The following is a 16,521-nucleotide window of genomic DNA, read 5'->3' on the forward strand; positions in this document are numbered from 1 at the left end:
ATAAAAATGTTCAAACAACTAAAATTGTGGTATATTCATATGATGAAATATTGGTTGAGTTAAATAGAACAAAGTAGCTCTAAGAGCATATCATATATTATATTGTATTGTATTATACTATCATAGTGTGGACATGGAAAGAAATCTGCAAAGACTCATGCCAAACTTTCCACAGCACATCCCTTTCAGGAATTGGATTTGGAGGAGGCAAAAAGGAAACTTTCACTGTTTTATCAACTTTGGTGAAGTTAGAAATTTTGATAATGAACATATTCATTCTATAATAAAAACTGTTTTTAATGAAGGGTGCTTAGGACACATCTGTTCCAAAGCATATACAGATCCTGAGAAACAATTTACCTCTAGGCCCCTTACCTATAAGTGGCTCACCCACTAGCCAGCCGCCAACCACAGCCTCCCAAGTCCTGGTCCAGACGACGTGGTGATGGCCATGGTGCTCCCCGCCTTGGCCTTTCTGATAATTTTCCTAAGCTCTCATGGGACAAATGGAGAGCAGATGTCTGTTCTCTCTGAAATATTAATCAATCCTGCTCCTCTCACATCTCATTTAATTCTTTTTTTTTTTCCTTCAAACTTTAATTTTTTTATTTTGTGTTGGGGTATAGCCGATTAACAATGTCAGTTTCAGTTGAATAGCAAAGACTCAGCCATACATATACATGTATCCATTCTCCCCCAAACTCCCCTCCCATCCAGGTTGCCACATAACACTGACACCTCACCTAATTCTGAATGTTGAAGGAGCCTGACTTCAAGGACAGAAACTGAAAAAGAAAAGGATCGATAAATGCATGTAAAATTTAAAACCTTTGTACATGAAAAGCCCTAAGAAATTTAAAAGACAAAGTACTGAAAGGGGCAAATTATTTGCATGATATATAACAAAGGTTAATATCCTCGAAATTAAATTTTTCATGTAAAAGTAGAAAGAAAAGATAGACACCTTGATATTAAACTGGGTCAAGGTCATCAAAGGACAATTCACCAAAAAAGAAGCATGATTGAATAAACCTATGAAAATGGAGTCGACTTACTAATAAGCAAAGAAATGTAAATGTTAACATAGATGTATTTTCATCTTTTATTTAAAAATGAAAATATACAGTGTTGATGATGGGAAAACAGACATTCTTGAATATGGACAGTAGACACACAAACAGATGTAGAGTTTCTGGTGGACAATTTCTCAGCATGAATTAGAAGCATCAAAAATATTCATATTTTGACCTAGCAAGTCCACAAGAATGATTTTATCTTAAGGAAATAATGAAAGACTTACAAGACTTGGCTAAAATTTATACCTTGTAGAACTGTTTATAACTCAAAACTGCAGATGATTTGAAAGGAGGAAATCTGTTAAATCATGATATGAACTAACTGAATATGGGGAGAAAAAGGTCACAATAAACAATATAATCCTATTTCTGTTTCTTAAAAAGTGTGGTGTGTTGTTTGTGTATCTTTTGGAAGAACATTCACTAGGGTGTTGGTCTCTGAGTGGTGGGATAATGCCTATTGTTCTGTTGTTCTTGGTTGTTGTTGCTATTCTAACATTTCTAAATTGAATATATATTGCTTTTCAAGTGATCTCTTGTTCATTATAAGTAGACCTTCTGCTTAGGTAAAAAATCCCAGGACCGAAGATGGGTGCAGTTCCTGCCGTGTGTGTGTGAGCTTCCAGGGAAAATCCACCAATAACTCATTCCAAATTTTCTCTTTCCATCCTCACTGCCCTCTGGGAGCTGTCTCTTGCTTTATCTTCACTGACTCTTCTTATCTAAACTAATACTCCTGGGGAAACAGTCGAAGAGAGCAAGAAGCAGGTGAAGGGGTGGAAGACATTTTCACAGATGTATCCCTGGCTAGCGAGATACCTTCGGTCCCTGCTCCTGCCGTCCCTGCGCTGTGCCAAGGGAAAGCTCTCGAGAGAGAATCAGATTCTGTTAACACTTCGGCAGTTCACACCCAACCGAACATGCTGAATTGTCAGATTTCAGAGCGGCAGGAAATTCAGGAAGTGATCTGGTCTCCTCTCTGCATTTCAGTTGAGGCTCTTGAGCCCATGGAGTTTCTAGGGTATTCCTGTCCGCCTTGTCCGGGTCAGCAGCCTGATCCCCAGGCTCCGGGACACTCTCCGCTTCCTACTTCAGGGTCATCTTCGCCTCTCACCTTTCATGTGCCCCCCAACTTAGGAGTCACTAAGTCCAGCTTTGCCTTCCTACTTAACACCCGTCTCTTCTCTCTGGTACCTCTGCTTGTGCCCTCGTTATGCCTTCCCACAAGCTCAGGTGAGAATGCGAAACAGGAGGCAAGCAGGTAGCATTTTATACTAAAAGCCGAGTATGTTGTAGCTTCAGTGCTGATGAGAAAGGCCACATGTGTGAGTGTTTGCAGCCTGGTCCCGTTGATACTCGGCCTCACATTAGCATTGCATCAGCACCAGTGCACAGCTATGCTCACTGCCAGGCAGCAACTGACTGTTCTTGCAAAGGCGGCCTCATGTAATCAGCCACCCATGTATGTTCCAAGGTGGGAGACCTCCGTCTCTGAGCACCAAGTCCGTTGCCAAGTGTTATTATTCTCTGGGGCAAAAACTTGAGTTTCCTTTTCCTTCTGCGTTTCCCACCCACACAGCAGACAGGAGAGAATCAGCCCACGGAAAAAGTTCCTGTGTGAAGTCTGGATGCCTGAAATGAGAGTCATTGAGACTGGAAGTCCCCCAGGGGGGTAAATTCCTCTGAGAGAAGATGGAATACATGTTTGTCACTAGCCGTATAATCATGTGATTACAGAGAAGCGAGTTTTAAACCAAACCAAGCCGGCCCACGTGTACCAGTTATACAGATCTAGGTAGATAGGTCCTGCTTGTAAGCCTCAGTTTCCACATTCTCAAGCTGACTGTGAGTCAGATAAAGTGATGGGTGTCGGGCATCTAAGGGCAGTGCCTGGCCCCTAGGAGACCCTCAGCAAACATCAGCTTTCTTTCCTGTCTGCCATTACACTCTGGATAAGGGGCCTACTTAAGAGAATAAGGGAAGGGACGACATCAAGACACTTTGCCTTCATAAAAAAGTCAGGAAAGCTGGAGGCTCTCAGGGCTTCTGAGCACTGTCCAGCAAGAAAGCAGGGGACTTAAGACTGACAAGACCTAGGAAACTATTATTTTTTTAGGGTACATGTTGCTTTTCTCTGCTTTTTATTTTTGTAGCCTTCTTTCCCGTGTTTATTTCTCAGGATTGCTTAGCTGGATCGCCAACAGGGCCTGTGAGCTTGTAAGCTAAGAAGCAGTGAAACAGAGCCCTTCTCAGCTGCTGGGCTTGGGGACATGAGCCCAGGTCACAAGAAGCTGGTGCTGGCTGAAGAACAGAGGAAAACAGATTAAGGGCCAGCACTTGAGGAGAGCAGGAAGGAGACCCCAGCTGGCTGAGCCCTGAGAAGGGTCCACCGTGGCTGGAAGTCCATACACCTCTCCAACAAACAGCAAAACACAGGAAATGCTGGTGGCATGAAGAGATGAATAGGGAAGGTGGAAGGAGGAGTGCTGCGCTTGGATTCAAGCTGGGAGACCCAGTTTAAAGACAGCTCTGACTTTGCCTGCTTGCTAGCTGTGTGCTCCCCACAGTCCCTCTTTGAGCCTCAGTTTCAATGAGTCTGAAATGGCAAGGAGGGGGAGGGGCAGTCATTCCGCTTGCTCGATTTTGATCAAAAGGTTGTGATGAGGGCTAGATAAGGTAACCAATGAAAATCTTACACGTGATGGTGAGAGTGGCCATCAGAAACTTGTGGGGATCTGTACCATTTTAGAGATGCAGACGTAGAGAACAGATATGTGTGTGTGTGGAGGGCTGGGGAGTGGGATGGATCGGGATTGACAGTATATACACTATGTGCTCAGTCACTTCTCCTATCCGATGCTTTAGGAGGCTATGGACTGCAGTCCACCAGGCTCCTCTGTCCATGGGATTCTCCAGGCAAAAATACTGGACTGGACTGATGTTTCCTCCTCCAGGGGGTCTTCCCCACCCAAACTACCATGTGTAAAATAGGCAGGAAGATGCTCTATAGCACAGGGAGCTCAGCATGGTGCTCCATGGTGACCTAGATGGGTGGGATGGGGCCGTGAGAGGGAGGCTCAACAGGAAGGGGATGTAGATATATATACAGCTGATTTTGCTTCATTGTACAGCAGAAAAGAACACAACATTGTAAGGTGATTATACCACCAATAAAAAAAAAAAAACGTATGGGGAAATCATCAAAAGGAGGTTTCTGGATTTAGTTCAGGCACAGTCAGATCCCGCTACAGAAGACAAGGCAATCTTTTCAGAGTCAGGTGGGCTGAGCAGAAAAGAAAACTATCACCAATCACAGCACCAGGATCCAGCAGCTCCTGGGGCTGCTTTCTTTCCAAAGGATCCTGGGGCAAAGCTGCCTGCTGCTGCCACCCTCTGGTCACAACCTGAACTGCACCCTTGCTAATGTCACTGCTGATGGTTAGAACACACTTTGCATATGAATAGTATTTGTATAATGTTTTTGCTTACACTTTTCCCCTCTAAAAAATTATATTTATTCATCCACACAATATCCTTGCACTGTAAGAATTTTCATAGATGAATAAACCAAAGCTTAAAGAATTTAAAGCTTCCTCGGTGAAGACTTAGCCAGGAGGTGACCCAGATTCTCTGATCCAAGAACTGTATTCTTTCTGCCACTACTATAGTAGGTATCCGAATCTGAGGATGGGGTTCTCCTGACATCTTCTCCTATCCCAACCCTGCCTCCATGGTCTCAAACTCCCAATACCCCTCTGTGTCTGAGGTTGCCCATGGGCGGGGATGGTGAAACTAGAAAAGAAGTGAGCAGGGCACATGGTGCCCCAGTCCTCCCAAGAATCTCACACGGATGAAGGAGGTGAGACACGCATCCGGAGGTGATACAGACATCCACGGGCCCTGGTACCCATGCTAAGTGCTACAGGCAGGCTCAGGTGGAGTTCATGGGAGGGTAAAGCGGTTCCAGCTGGGAGAGGTGATGCCTGAGCTGACTGTTAAAAGGCTAATGGGGTGCAAGTTCATCAAGGGGTCAGTGAAGGACATCCCAGGCTGAAGGCCCGGGAGGAGGGAAGCACAGATACAGACAAACTTCAGTGAGAGGGGAAGAGGCATTCCTGTTTGGCTGAGAAGACGGCAGTGATGCTGGATGTGGAGATTGGGCGAGGGATGAAATTCCTCCTGTTTTGTAAGGCCATCCATTCAACTTGTGTAACCAATATTTGTTGCGACAGGCACACATTCAGTTTGTTTCTAGGGACAATAGCAAAACCAACACTTTGTCACATACCTTTGAATTTATTCAATGAATATTTATTGACTGCCTACTTTCCCTGTGCCAGGCACTCTCCTGGGTCCTGGGATGTTCTCCCCACCCACCCACCCCTCAATGAACTTACATTCTACTGGAGACACAGACAATATACAACAGAAATGAGTAACATATAAATAAGCATTTAGATGGTGAAAATGAGGGAGAAAAATAAGGAATGAAGGGGGAATGTGGGGAGGGTGGAGGGTTTGCACTCTTAGAGAGTGTGACCACAAATGTCTCACTGAGGAAGTAGCGTTGGGTAAAGGCCCGAGAGAGTGAGGTAGGGGGACGGTGGGGTGAGACCGCAGCCTGTTTGGGGAGAGGGGTGCGAATGCAGACGTGTTGGGGTGGAGCAGCGGTGGACGGGGGCGGAGGTAGGGGGAGGAGAAAAGGTCTAAGGCAGAGGTGAGACAGGTGGTAGGCAGTCATAGGAGGCTTTGTTCAGAGCAGGAGCAACTCCGTGCTGTCCGCCTTGAAGTCCCATTCTTTCTGCAGAGTCAAAACAATGTGAAAGGAGCCTGTTCTGCAGTTTGACTGTATAGATTTGACAGGGGTGTGGGGAGGGGAGGCCACGGGGTCCTGGGACACATAACTCACCATCACAGACTTAGTGGCATAAAACAACCTCCATGCTGTTGTGATCCCAGAACCTGTGGGCACGACTCTTCCTGAGCTGGCACGTCTGGAGCCTCCACTTGAAGGGATGCTGGGAGAGCTGGGCCTGGGAAGAGGCAGGTCCAACAGGGCCTGAAGCCTGCCCTGGGAGGGGGCTGCAGCAGCCGGCCAGAGGACCCCCCGTGCCCCTTCCCGGGGCGGTGTGAGGGATTCCTTCTGAGAGCGAGGGGCCACCAGAGAGCCAGCACTCCGAGAGGAGTGGGCACAAGGCCCTGGCCTCTTATGACCTAGTCTCAGGAGTCCCAGAACATCATTCCCACCACTCAGATGGCTGAAGGAGTCACAGAGCTCAGACTTCAGGGGAGGAGTGCCATGTCTTAATGGGAACCATGTCTTAATGGGAAGCATCTCAAAAAAACCAGCAGCCTTGTAAAATGCCACCACAATGAACCTTAAGGCAGGAGCAGGAGAACTGTAGACATGAGCTTTGGGGTTTTGTTTTGTTAAATATTTATTTATCTTTTTGGCTCTGCTGGGTCTTAGTTGTGGCAGGTAAGATCTTTAGTTGCTGCGTATGAACTCGGAGTTGCAGCATGTGGGATCTATCCATAGTTCCCCAACCAGGGATTGAACCCCTGCCACCTGCACTGGCAGCACGGAATCTTACCCACTGGACCACTGAGGAAGTCCCAACATGAGTTTTTAATAAGGATGAAGACCCAAGTTATATTTAACACTGTGCTCTAGCAAAGAGGTCTACTGCCTGTGTGTCTCTGGGCCTTTAAAAGATCAAGCTCTGATGCACTTGGGAGTGTGTGATTCACAACAACCCATATACGAAAACAAGCCAAGTGTCCATCAGCAGATGAATGGAAAAAGGAATTGTGGTATATGCATACAATGGAATATTTTTCATCCTTTACAAAGAAGGAGACCCTACCATTTTGACAACATAGATAATAGCAGACATTATGCTACAGAAGGACAAAGGCTGTCTGATTCCATTTGTTCGAGGTACCTAAAATAGTCACACACACGGAAGCAGAGAACACCACGCTGCCGCCAGGAGCCGAGGGAAGGGGCGATGGGGAGTCATTGTTCAGCAGGGGGGGAAGTTCCGGGTTAGGTCGGATAAGTAAGGTCTGAAGATGAGCTCTTCTACACAGCACCTGCAGTTCACAATAGGGGAGTGTGCACCTTAGCGTTTGTGAAGAGGACAGATCTCACCATTGTGTTCTTTTTCCCGAGCTGTACTGAGAAGTACTTGACATATAACCTCGTATAAATTTAAGGTATACAAGAGGGAATGTTGCGAAATAATTATCATAGTAAAGTTAGTTAACAGCTCCAACCCCTCACTTAATTATCTTTGTGTGTGCATGTGTGTGTGTGTGTGTGTGTGTGGTAAGAATATTGAAGACCTACTCTTAGCAGCTTTCATGTACATAATACAGTATTGTCAACTGTAGTCACCAAGCTGTATGTCAGATTCCCCAGAAAGTATTCCTTTCATGACTAGAAGTTTGTACACTAACATCTCCATTGTCCCTACTTCCAGCTCCTGGCAACCACTGTTCTGCTCTTTTTGAGTCTGACTTTTTCAGATTCCACATTTAAGTGAGCGCATACGGTATTGGTCTTTCTCTGAATTATCTCACTTAGCATAATGCCCTCAAGGTGCATCCATGTTGTCGCAAATGGCAGGATTTCCTCCTTCTTATGGCTGAATTATCTATTTTCTGTAGCAGTTTACCATTCAGGTTGCTTCCATGTCTTGGCTATGCTAAATAATGCTGCCATGCACTTAGCATGCAGCTATCTCTTTGAGTCAGTGTTTTTATTTTCTTTGGGAATAAACCCAGAAGTGGGACTTGCTGGATCACACAGTAGTTCTATTTTTAATTTTTTGAGGAATCTCCATCCTATTTTCCACAGTGGCTGTACCATCATGTTGAGTGTTGTTATGACAGACAAACAAAGGGACACAAGCGTACATTGGGAGGTGTTGTTAGGTCTGTTACCTAGATTGTAGTGTCTGTTACCATGAGCATGCCATCATGGATCTCTGCATATGTCCAAACTCTTCAAATCGTGTACATTAAATATGTGCAGTTCTTTGCATATCAATCATACATCAATAAACCTGTTCAAAAGAAAAGAACAGTTCCCGGGGAAAGGGGGGCTACATCCTGGTCCTTCTCCACCGTGGGCTGTGTCTATAAACATATAATTAGCCCCTCCTCTCTCTCCACGGGGAATGGGGCAGTGTCGGGTGCCAAAAGTGTGCCAAGTATGTATTAATAAACTCTGAACCATATTGGCAGCTTTGTGGTTTTCTGCAGCCTTTTGCAGCCTGGAAAACGTTTTCCTATTAGAAGCCCCTGCTGTTTTATCTATTACACGTGAAACCGAATAAGTCTCCACACATCCACTGGGAGTTGGGGAGTAGCATCAGAGTGTGCAGCGAGGGGAAAGGAATTAAAAAGGGAGCTAATGTCATCCGTGGGGAATCGCGGGTGGGGGTTGGGGGTGGGGGATTGGGGACCGCTCCAGAGGAGAAGGGTCTGCGGAAGGATTTTTCGCCATGTGTTGCGGCCACTCAAGCAGGAGCACGCGCCTGCTGTCCGCGCGCCCCCCAACATATAAAAGGCAGCTGCACGGAATGTTACACATGGGCTGACTTACAGGGAGAAAAATTTTTATCTCACAAGGCAGATTTGATTTCCCGAGACCATATGCTTGCTTGTCTTTTTCCCCGAAGAGCCCACGATCTCATGCGGGAAAAATTCAGTTTTATTGGCTCTCGGAGAAGAGGGAATTGGAAATGTTAGCTAAATAGAGACCGCATGGACCAGAATCTCTGAGCACTCCCCCGGGGCTGTGGAGGAGTGTCAGGCTATGAAACTGCAGATCCGAGGACAGAAATGCAAAACCGACAAGAGCTGTGGCTGGGAGCAAGGCAGTGTGGGCTCTGGTCCCTGCTCTGTTGCTCACGACCTCCGAACCACGCTCTGCCTGTGATGTGGGGGGTGGACACGATTCGCCCCGTTTGTGTTGCAAAACCGACGTATAAGTGTTGCACAAGGGGCACCATATGCGACACTGACTTGGGACTTAACAGGGGTAGTTGCAGGCCAGATATTGTTATTATTAATATTTGAAGACAACTTACACTCTGACCAAAGCTAAGGTATTTGTCCAGTTTTTAAGCAACTATTACTTGAACACTGTATTAGGACTCTCTGTCTACAAGTGGCATCAAGTCAAATGAAAATGCCTTATTCATAATAGGGAAGTGATTACTTCATTCATTCATTCAGTCAGTAAGTTGACAACACTTTGAGTCTCTGCTCTGTGCCAGCTGCCTTTTTAAGAGTTGGGTGCACAGCAGCAAACTGAGCACCCCAAGTTTCTCATAGGATGTGCACGCCAAGGAGGAGATACAGACAATAATAGCCACAAATATATGTTATTTTTCAGGAAGTGATGCGTGATATAAGGAAAAATCAGGCAAGGCAAGGGGATACAGGGTGACAAGGAAGGGCTACTTTAGGGAGGACTGGCCAGAGATGACCTCACTGGAAAGGCAGCGGGTGAGCAGAGCTGTAAAGGCAAGAGGGAGCAAACTGTGCAGAGGCCTGATGGAAGGTGTCCCAGGGAGCGGGGACAGCGGGCGCACAGACCCTGTGGCGGGAGTCAAAGGCCAGTGAGCACGGAGTGGGCCGAGCTAGAGCAGGAGTGGTGGGAGATGAGGTCAGAGGGAAGCAGGAGGGTCCTGCAAGGCCTGTGAGTCAAGAAAAAGTTCTTGCATCTGAACAGAGAGCTTCTAGAAGGTTCTAAGCAGAGCAGTGGTATTATCTGACCTATGGTTTTAACAGGATCACTCAGGCTACCTTGTGGAGAATAGTGCACGAGGGCTGGGATGGAGGCGGGGGTTCAGCGTGCAGGTGTTGCAGTGGCCTGAGCCTAAGGACTGGGAAGGGAGCAGTGGACACACAAGGAGGGGCTGGATTATTGATGTAACTCGAAGGCAGTGCTGGTGGGATGTGTTTACAGCTTGGATGTAGGGTATAGGATGCTGCAGGCTTCCCTCGTGGCTCAGTGGTAAAGAATCTGCCTGCTAAGCAGGAGACACAGGTTGGACCCCTGGGTCTGGAAGAAGGAAATGGCAACCTGCCGGGGTCCTGCCCCGGCTGATCCAGGGTATTCGAAGCGGGGACGGCGTCGGCGACCTATTTATTTAAATATTTTATCAAAGATATAAAGAGTAATAGGATGAGGATAGCTCAGTAGGAAAATTCAGTGGAGAAAAGAGGCTGAGTAGCTTGGTTTACGCGGGAGACCAATAAAACTTCAAGACAAGAAGTTTGCACCACTTACGTAGGCCGCAGGCGTCCTTCCGTTCTCCCGAAGGAGAGGAGACACTGAGGCCTCCCCGGTCGGATCTTAGAAGCCCAGGCATAATTAGTAAGCATGGTGGGTTCCGCGCTCCAGATGGAGACTCAGCCAGAGTGAGAGAGAGAGCGACATGGGGAGACCAGTATTTCGAGAAACTGATCCCAATTCTTTATTTTCCATGGTCTACTTTTATACACTGAGATGTTATGCAAAAGTCACGCGGGGTCAGCAGTCCTGACTTTTATCAAAGTCAGGTGCTTCATACAAATGTATACAGAGGTCTTAGGGGTGTTACATCATCTTCTGGCCAGGGGGGCGTGCTGACAATTTACGACCCTCTCCTTGTGACAGCGGTCAGTCAATCAGGACACTTATTTCTCCAGGGCTGATTATTCTCAAAACAGACGCCACCCAAATAAAGTTACATTCCTACAGGGTGAGGGTGTAGTGGGTTTTAGTTAAGGAAAGAATTTACTTAGCCTAAGGTCTAACGTGATTAATATCAAAGGTTAATTCTATATATTCATTAATGTGTGTAAGGGCAGGGGATATGGAGACTTAGCAACAAACATTGGCTCAACAAATGAAAAACCCTTCACCAACACAATTTCTAATTAGCCCATTATACTTATACTAATAGTTTTCTAACTTTTCTAAGGAACCTGTTTTTAGAAGGTTTAAAGCATCTTGTGCCTCTCACGGTTGGGAGGCTGTGAGCGATCACATGTGGCCGGACAAGCCTGTCAGGCAGGCCAGAGAACCTTCAGAGGAGTTTGTAGGTTAAAACACTCTTATCACGCCCAGGAATTATTATAAACTGGAGCTCTAAGTTAACTCCTTCTCCAAAAGAGGTGGTGGGGGACAGCCCCCCGTAAAGTCAGAGGTGTAGGTGAGCACAAAGTAGTAAAGTAGGCAGGCTCTGGTTATGGGGGTAGATGCTCGAGGAGTTCCAGGGGGACTCCTGAGGCTCGATCCCGCCTTTGCGTATGTCGAGCCTCCTTCCTCATGACCTTTGTCACGGGCGGAGTACCTCACTCTGGCCCCCAACAGCAACCCACTCCAGTATTCTTGCCTGAAGAATCCCATGGACAGTGGAGCCTGGTGGGCTACAGTCCATAGGGTTGCAAAAGAGTCAGACATGAATTAGCGACTAAACAACAACTGTAGGTCTAGAGTGATCCAACACAGTTGGACCCGTGAGCTCAAATATTAGAACCAAGACTCATAGCCTTTCTGTGTCTCTTGGTGCCGTTCTCTCCTGTGCTGGCCTCATTTTCAGCTGGGCTCTTCCCCAGGCTGGTAACGATGGCCACCAACCCCTATGGCCCATCAGCTTGCTCAGAAAAGTAAGGAAGATTTTGTTCCAAAGAATCTTCAATAGATGCCCTCTCTGGCCTTGTTGGTTTGAACAGGGTCCTGTGCTCACACCAAATCAATGAGAATGACCAGGGAAGGGAATCACGTTGACTCGGTTAGGCTGAACCACAAGCTCCCTTCCTAGAGCAGTGGGTGGTGTTAGCTTCCCCTTGGTGCAGGGCGAGCTGCAGGTAAAGGACCCAAACTCAAGAGTGGCTGCTGAGAGAAGGGGGCTCGGTGCAGCGTGGCTTCCACTATGGGCGCTGCAACCAGGGAGACTTTAGCAAGGGCATCTCAGCAAACAGGAAAAGGTATACAACAAAGCTGCAAACTGGGGAGCTGTTCCATGTGGAGGCTGAGGGAGAGGGGAGGCCAGAGATAATTCTAGAACAAGTTAAGCAATGTGTTCATAGACACGAGGGCCATGGGATCCAAGTATGTTTACGTTGCCAAGGGGTGAGATGATGAGATAGGTTTTGTCATCTGGGACACACGCAAACGACGGACCACAAGCCAACGCAGAACAAAATAGATGCTGAATGAGAGCCATGAGCAAAACGCACCTGAGAAACTTAAAACTGAGGTGCCTGCAGTTCAGAAATGAGAGATGGACAACACTCAGGTAGACGTTTAGATCAGGAATGCTGTTTCACTGTCACTGATAACAAGCGCTTAATTATCCACGGCCACTGGCCCTGCTAGGTGGGCAGCATCTTTTCAGTCATTAGCTTCCCCAGCAGTCCATGCCCCAAGCTGCTAATAGGCGGCCCATCTGACTGCACAGCTTCCTCTCCTGCTTTGCCCCAGGCATAGCTTTCTGTACTAGCCTCAAACAGCCAGGGGAAGAACCACCAGCAGCTGAGGGGCAAAAAGCACTTTGGCTGCAGATGGAAAACTGGAGAAACCTGGATGGTTTTCAGGGGAGAAACAGGTGGCAAAGGAGGGGGCCCACCCATAACTAAAGCCCAGGCCACCCAGCACTTCTAAAGGGGAAGCAAAATACAATCAGTGCAACTTCCTCCAAAGACTGAGGAGAGTCACAGAGAAACACACTCCCATGTGTGGAGAAAAAGGGAGAGAATTAAACGAGAACACTCTGCATCAGTTAAAGCTTCCTGGGAAAAAGATAAGAGTGGTGAAAAATCAGAATTAGATCACACTAGCCAAAGCAATTAAGGAGAATAAGATGTGCTTTTTACAAATATCAGGGGAAAGGAGATTATGAAGGGGAAATAAGACTTAATAAATTCAGAGGACCATGAAATTAATGATGACCACAAACGACTGAAATACTCAATTCATTCTTTGTTAGCCTTTAACTAGGAAAACAAAGAGAAGAAATCGAGCAATTAAAAAGCAAGGACAAGTTGAGAAAAGAATGAAGTAACTGCTGGCAGGGAGGAGGTGTCTAGCCCCACGATCCACAAACTTTACAGGCACTTTGGTGGGATCCAACACCTAGGGTTCGTGGGTCAGCCCCAGCCCGGCACGTGCGCTGGGCTGGTGAGCGTGGTGCCCTTGTTTTCCTGAGTCTAATGAACTGATGGGGCTGAGGAAAGGAAGAAGAGTGAGAGGTGGGAGGAGAGACTCCTAAGCTGAATTTGGAACCATTGTAATGGCCCCAACTAAGTTGCTGGTCTTCAGTGTGGCTGCCCCCCTCCCCTCCCACTCTTCCTACCCTGCTTCAGGTCCTCTGTCCTTCCAGGCTTAGTATCCAGTGTTTAGTGCCCATTTCTTGGCGTATTCTCTGTGAAGAGCTCACCCACAAGACTGGCCTGTTTCTGAGAATTGGGAGGAAGTATGGAGAGGCTCAGTGGTAAAGAATCTGCCTTACCAATGAAGGAGACACAAGAGACACGGTTCAATCCCTGGTTGGGAAGACCCCCTGGAGAAGTAAATGGCAGCCCACTCCAGTATTCTTGCCTGGGAAATCCCATGGAGGAAGGAGCCTGAAAGGCTAGACAACAGTCCACAGGGTCACAAAGAGTCCAACACGACTGAGCAGCTTAACAACAACATGAAGGTCAGGGTGGGCTGACCAAGCACGAGTGACTTCTGTTTTGCCTAAGTGGGGAGATCAAGTTGATTTCTATAACTTGCAACCAGAAATCCTAACTTACCCCGCCAACTTCTATGACAGGTACTGGAGATAGAAGGTTATGCCGTCAAGGGCACTGCTCTCAGAGAGTTTGTGGCCCCATAAGAGAGACATCACACATACCCAAATCCTTGGAATACTGTGTGATGGATGCAATCATGGTGGACATCTGGAGGCAGTGCCCCAGTGGAGTTGTTGTAGCCATGCCTTCCAGGAAACAAATTCACTCAGAAGGACAATGCAGATAGTGGAGTGTAGTTTATTACACCAGCGGGCCCAAGGCAGAGTCTCCTCTTGGCCAAGGACCCCGACCAGCATTTGTGAAAATCTTTTATACCCCATGTGTTCGTGTCTGAACCCACCACTCCAAATTCCTTGAGACTTACATAAACAAAGGAAGGGTAAATACAATCCCAATAACCCCATCATTCACGTATTATGTGCTCAAACAGTTAAACAATTGGCCAATAATCAATAAGCCCAAGGTGACACCCAGATAGGTACAGAAAAATTTATGGCCTGTCTGGAGGGAGTCTTATCCTTCTGTTGTTGTTTTCATAGGCACTAAACACAGAGCTCAGAGTCCATTGGAGAGGTGGCCAAGCATGATCAGCATGAACAGGCCTAGGATAGAGGCCAGGCCCTATGAATTCCCTCTTCAAAGTCAGAGGTCCAACTCTACCCAGGTGGACCAGGGAAGGCTTCTAAAGTTTACTGTGCTTGCTTCTGACAGATGCCTGGGATGTTTGACATGTGGCAAAGGAGCTCTCTTCAGACAGCAGCAACCCAAGTGGTAAGAGCAAGAGGCACCAACAGCATGTGTCAAAAGTCATTCCTTTTCATTTCTAAATCTTTCCAACGTCTCCTTCCTCTGGCTGCCTCACATTCTCTTGCAGCACAAATATTTCTTGCTAGAGAGAGTGTTTTAGAAATAGATTAAACTTTTAGCTAAACTCAAGCATTAGGACATTTCACCTCCCTTAACGGTATTACAAAAAGGGCTGAAGTGTGAGGTCAGGGCTTAACCAAACAGTGGACTTCCTGACTTGGTGGTTATAGAGGCTTGGAGGGAGTTGGGTGGGGTGGGGACCTCAAGGTTTGGAGAGCACCCCGTTGATGACCATGTGCTATGTCCAGATGGCCCTTAGGCCCCTGGAAGCACACAGCACCTCATCACCTTCTTCTCCCCCTTCCTTTATTCAAGGAAGTGCCAGCTGAGCACACAGATGTGATTCTGCCCTCCCAGAGACCAGCGGTTCACAGGAGGCTCAGATCACCCCAGGAATGAAGGGACAGCTGCCAAGGGAAGATGTGCTGGAAAGGAGAGGCATGGGTGTTGTGACCATGGATCCAGAGTGGGAGGACCAGGAAAATCAGGGAGGCCTCCCTGAGAAAGCTCCACTGACCTGGGATAGGAAGGGCAGGTGCCCTACCTAAACCAAGCAGGTGGGAATGAAGGAGGAAACAGAACAGGCTCACACTTCAGCCCTTTTTGGAATGCGGCTAAGGGAGCTGAAATGTCCTCTAGCTGTCAAAAGGACAGAATCTCAGAACGTCACTGCCTGCTCACAAGTCAATGCTGCCTCTCAGCACAGACAGAAACCTCCAGGGATTCAGGTAAAAGGCACGCTGCCCTTTGAACACCTGGAAGTGGACTTCACTGAAATGAAACCTCACCAACACCACAATTACCTGCTGGTCATAGTATGTATATTCTCCGGTTGGGTAGAAGCTTTTCCTACCCAGACTGAAAGAGCATCAAAAGTAGCCTGGTGCCTGCTTAGGGAGATGGTTCCTAGATTTGGATTTCCTACCAGCATTGGATCGGATAATGGCTCGGCTTTCATAGCTGATTTAGTATAACAAGTAAGCAAAACTTCAAACATCAAGTGGAAATTACATACAGCATATAGGCCCCAGAGTTCTGGGATGGTGGAAGGAACCAACTGGACACTTAGAGAGACACTCTCCAAGTGGATCTTAGAGACTGACTGTTCCTGGGTGGACTTGTTTCTGATGGCTCTGCTCAGACTCAGGATGACCCCACAGTCCCATGATTCTTCTCCATACAAAATTGTGTATGGGAGGCCCCTCCCATAATAAAACAGGTGTCAACAAATTTGCCTCAGGTAAGGGGAGATGAGATTTCACAGCAGATGGAACAACTGGGTAAGGTAATAAATCAGGTAACTAAGCTTCATGGGAAATAGATGGGGAAACAGTGGAAACAGTGTCAGACTTTATTTTGGGGGGCTCCAAAATCACTGCAGATGGTGTTTGCAGCCATGAAATTAAAAGACGCTTACTCCTTAAAAGAAAAGTTATGACCAACCTAGATAGCATATTGAAAAGCAGAGACATTACTTTGCCAACAAAGGTCCATCTAGTGAAGGCTATGGTTTTTCCAGTAGTCATGTATGGATGTGAAAGTTGGACTGTGAAGAAAGCTGAGCGCCAAAGAATTGATGCTTTTGAACTGTGGTGTTGGAGAAGACTCTTGAGCATCCCTTGGACTGCAAGGAGATCCAACCAGTCCATTCTAAAGGAGATCAGCCCTGGGATTTCTTTGGAAGGAATGATGCTAAAGTTGAAACTCCAGTACTTTGGCCACCTTATGTGAAGAGTTGACTCATTGGAAAAGACTCTGATGCTGGGAGGGATTGGGG

This window comes from Bos mutus, chromosome 3 (genome assembly GCF_027580195.1).
Source record: "Bos mutus isolate GX-2022 chromosome 3, NWIPB_WYAK_1.1, whole genome shotgun sequence".
Classification (NCBI taxonomy): Eukaryota; Metazoa; Chordata; class Mammalia; order Artiodactyla; family Bovidae; genus Bos; species Bos mutus.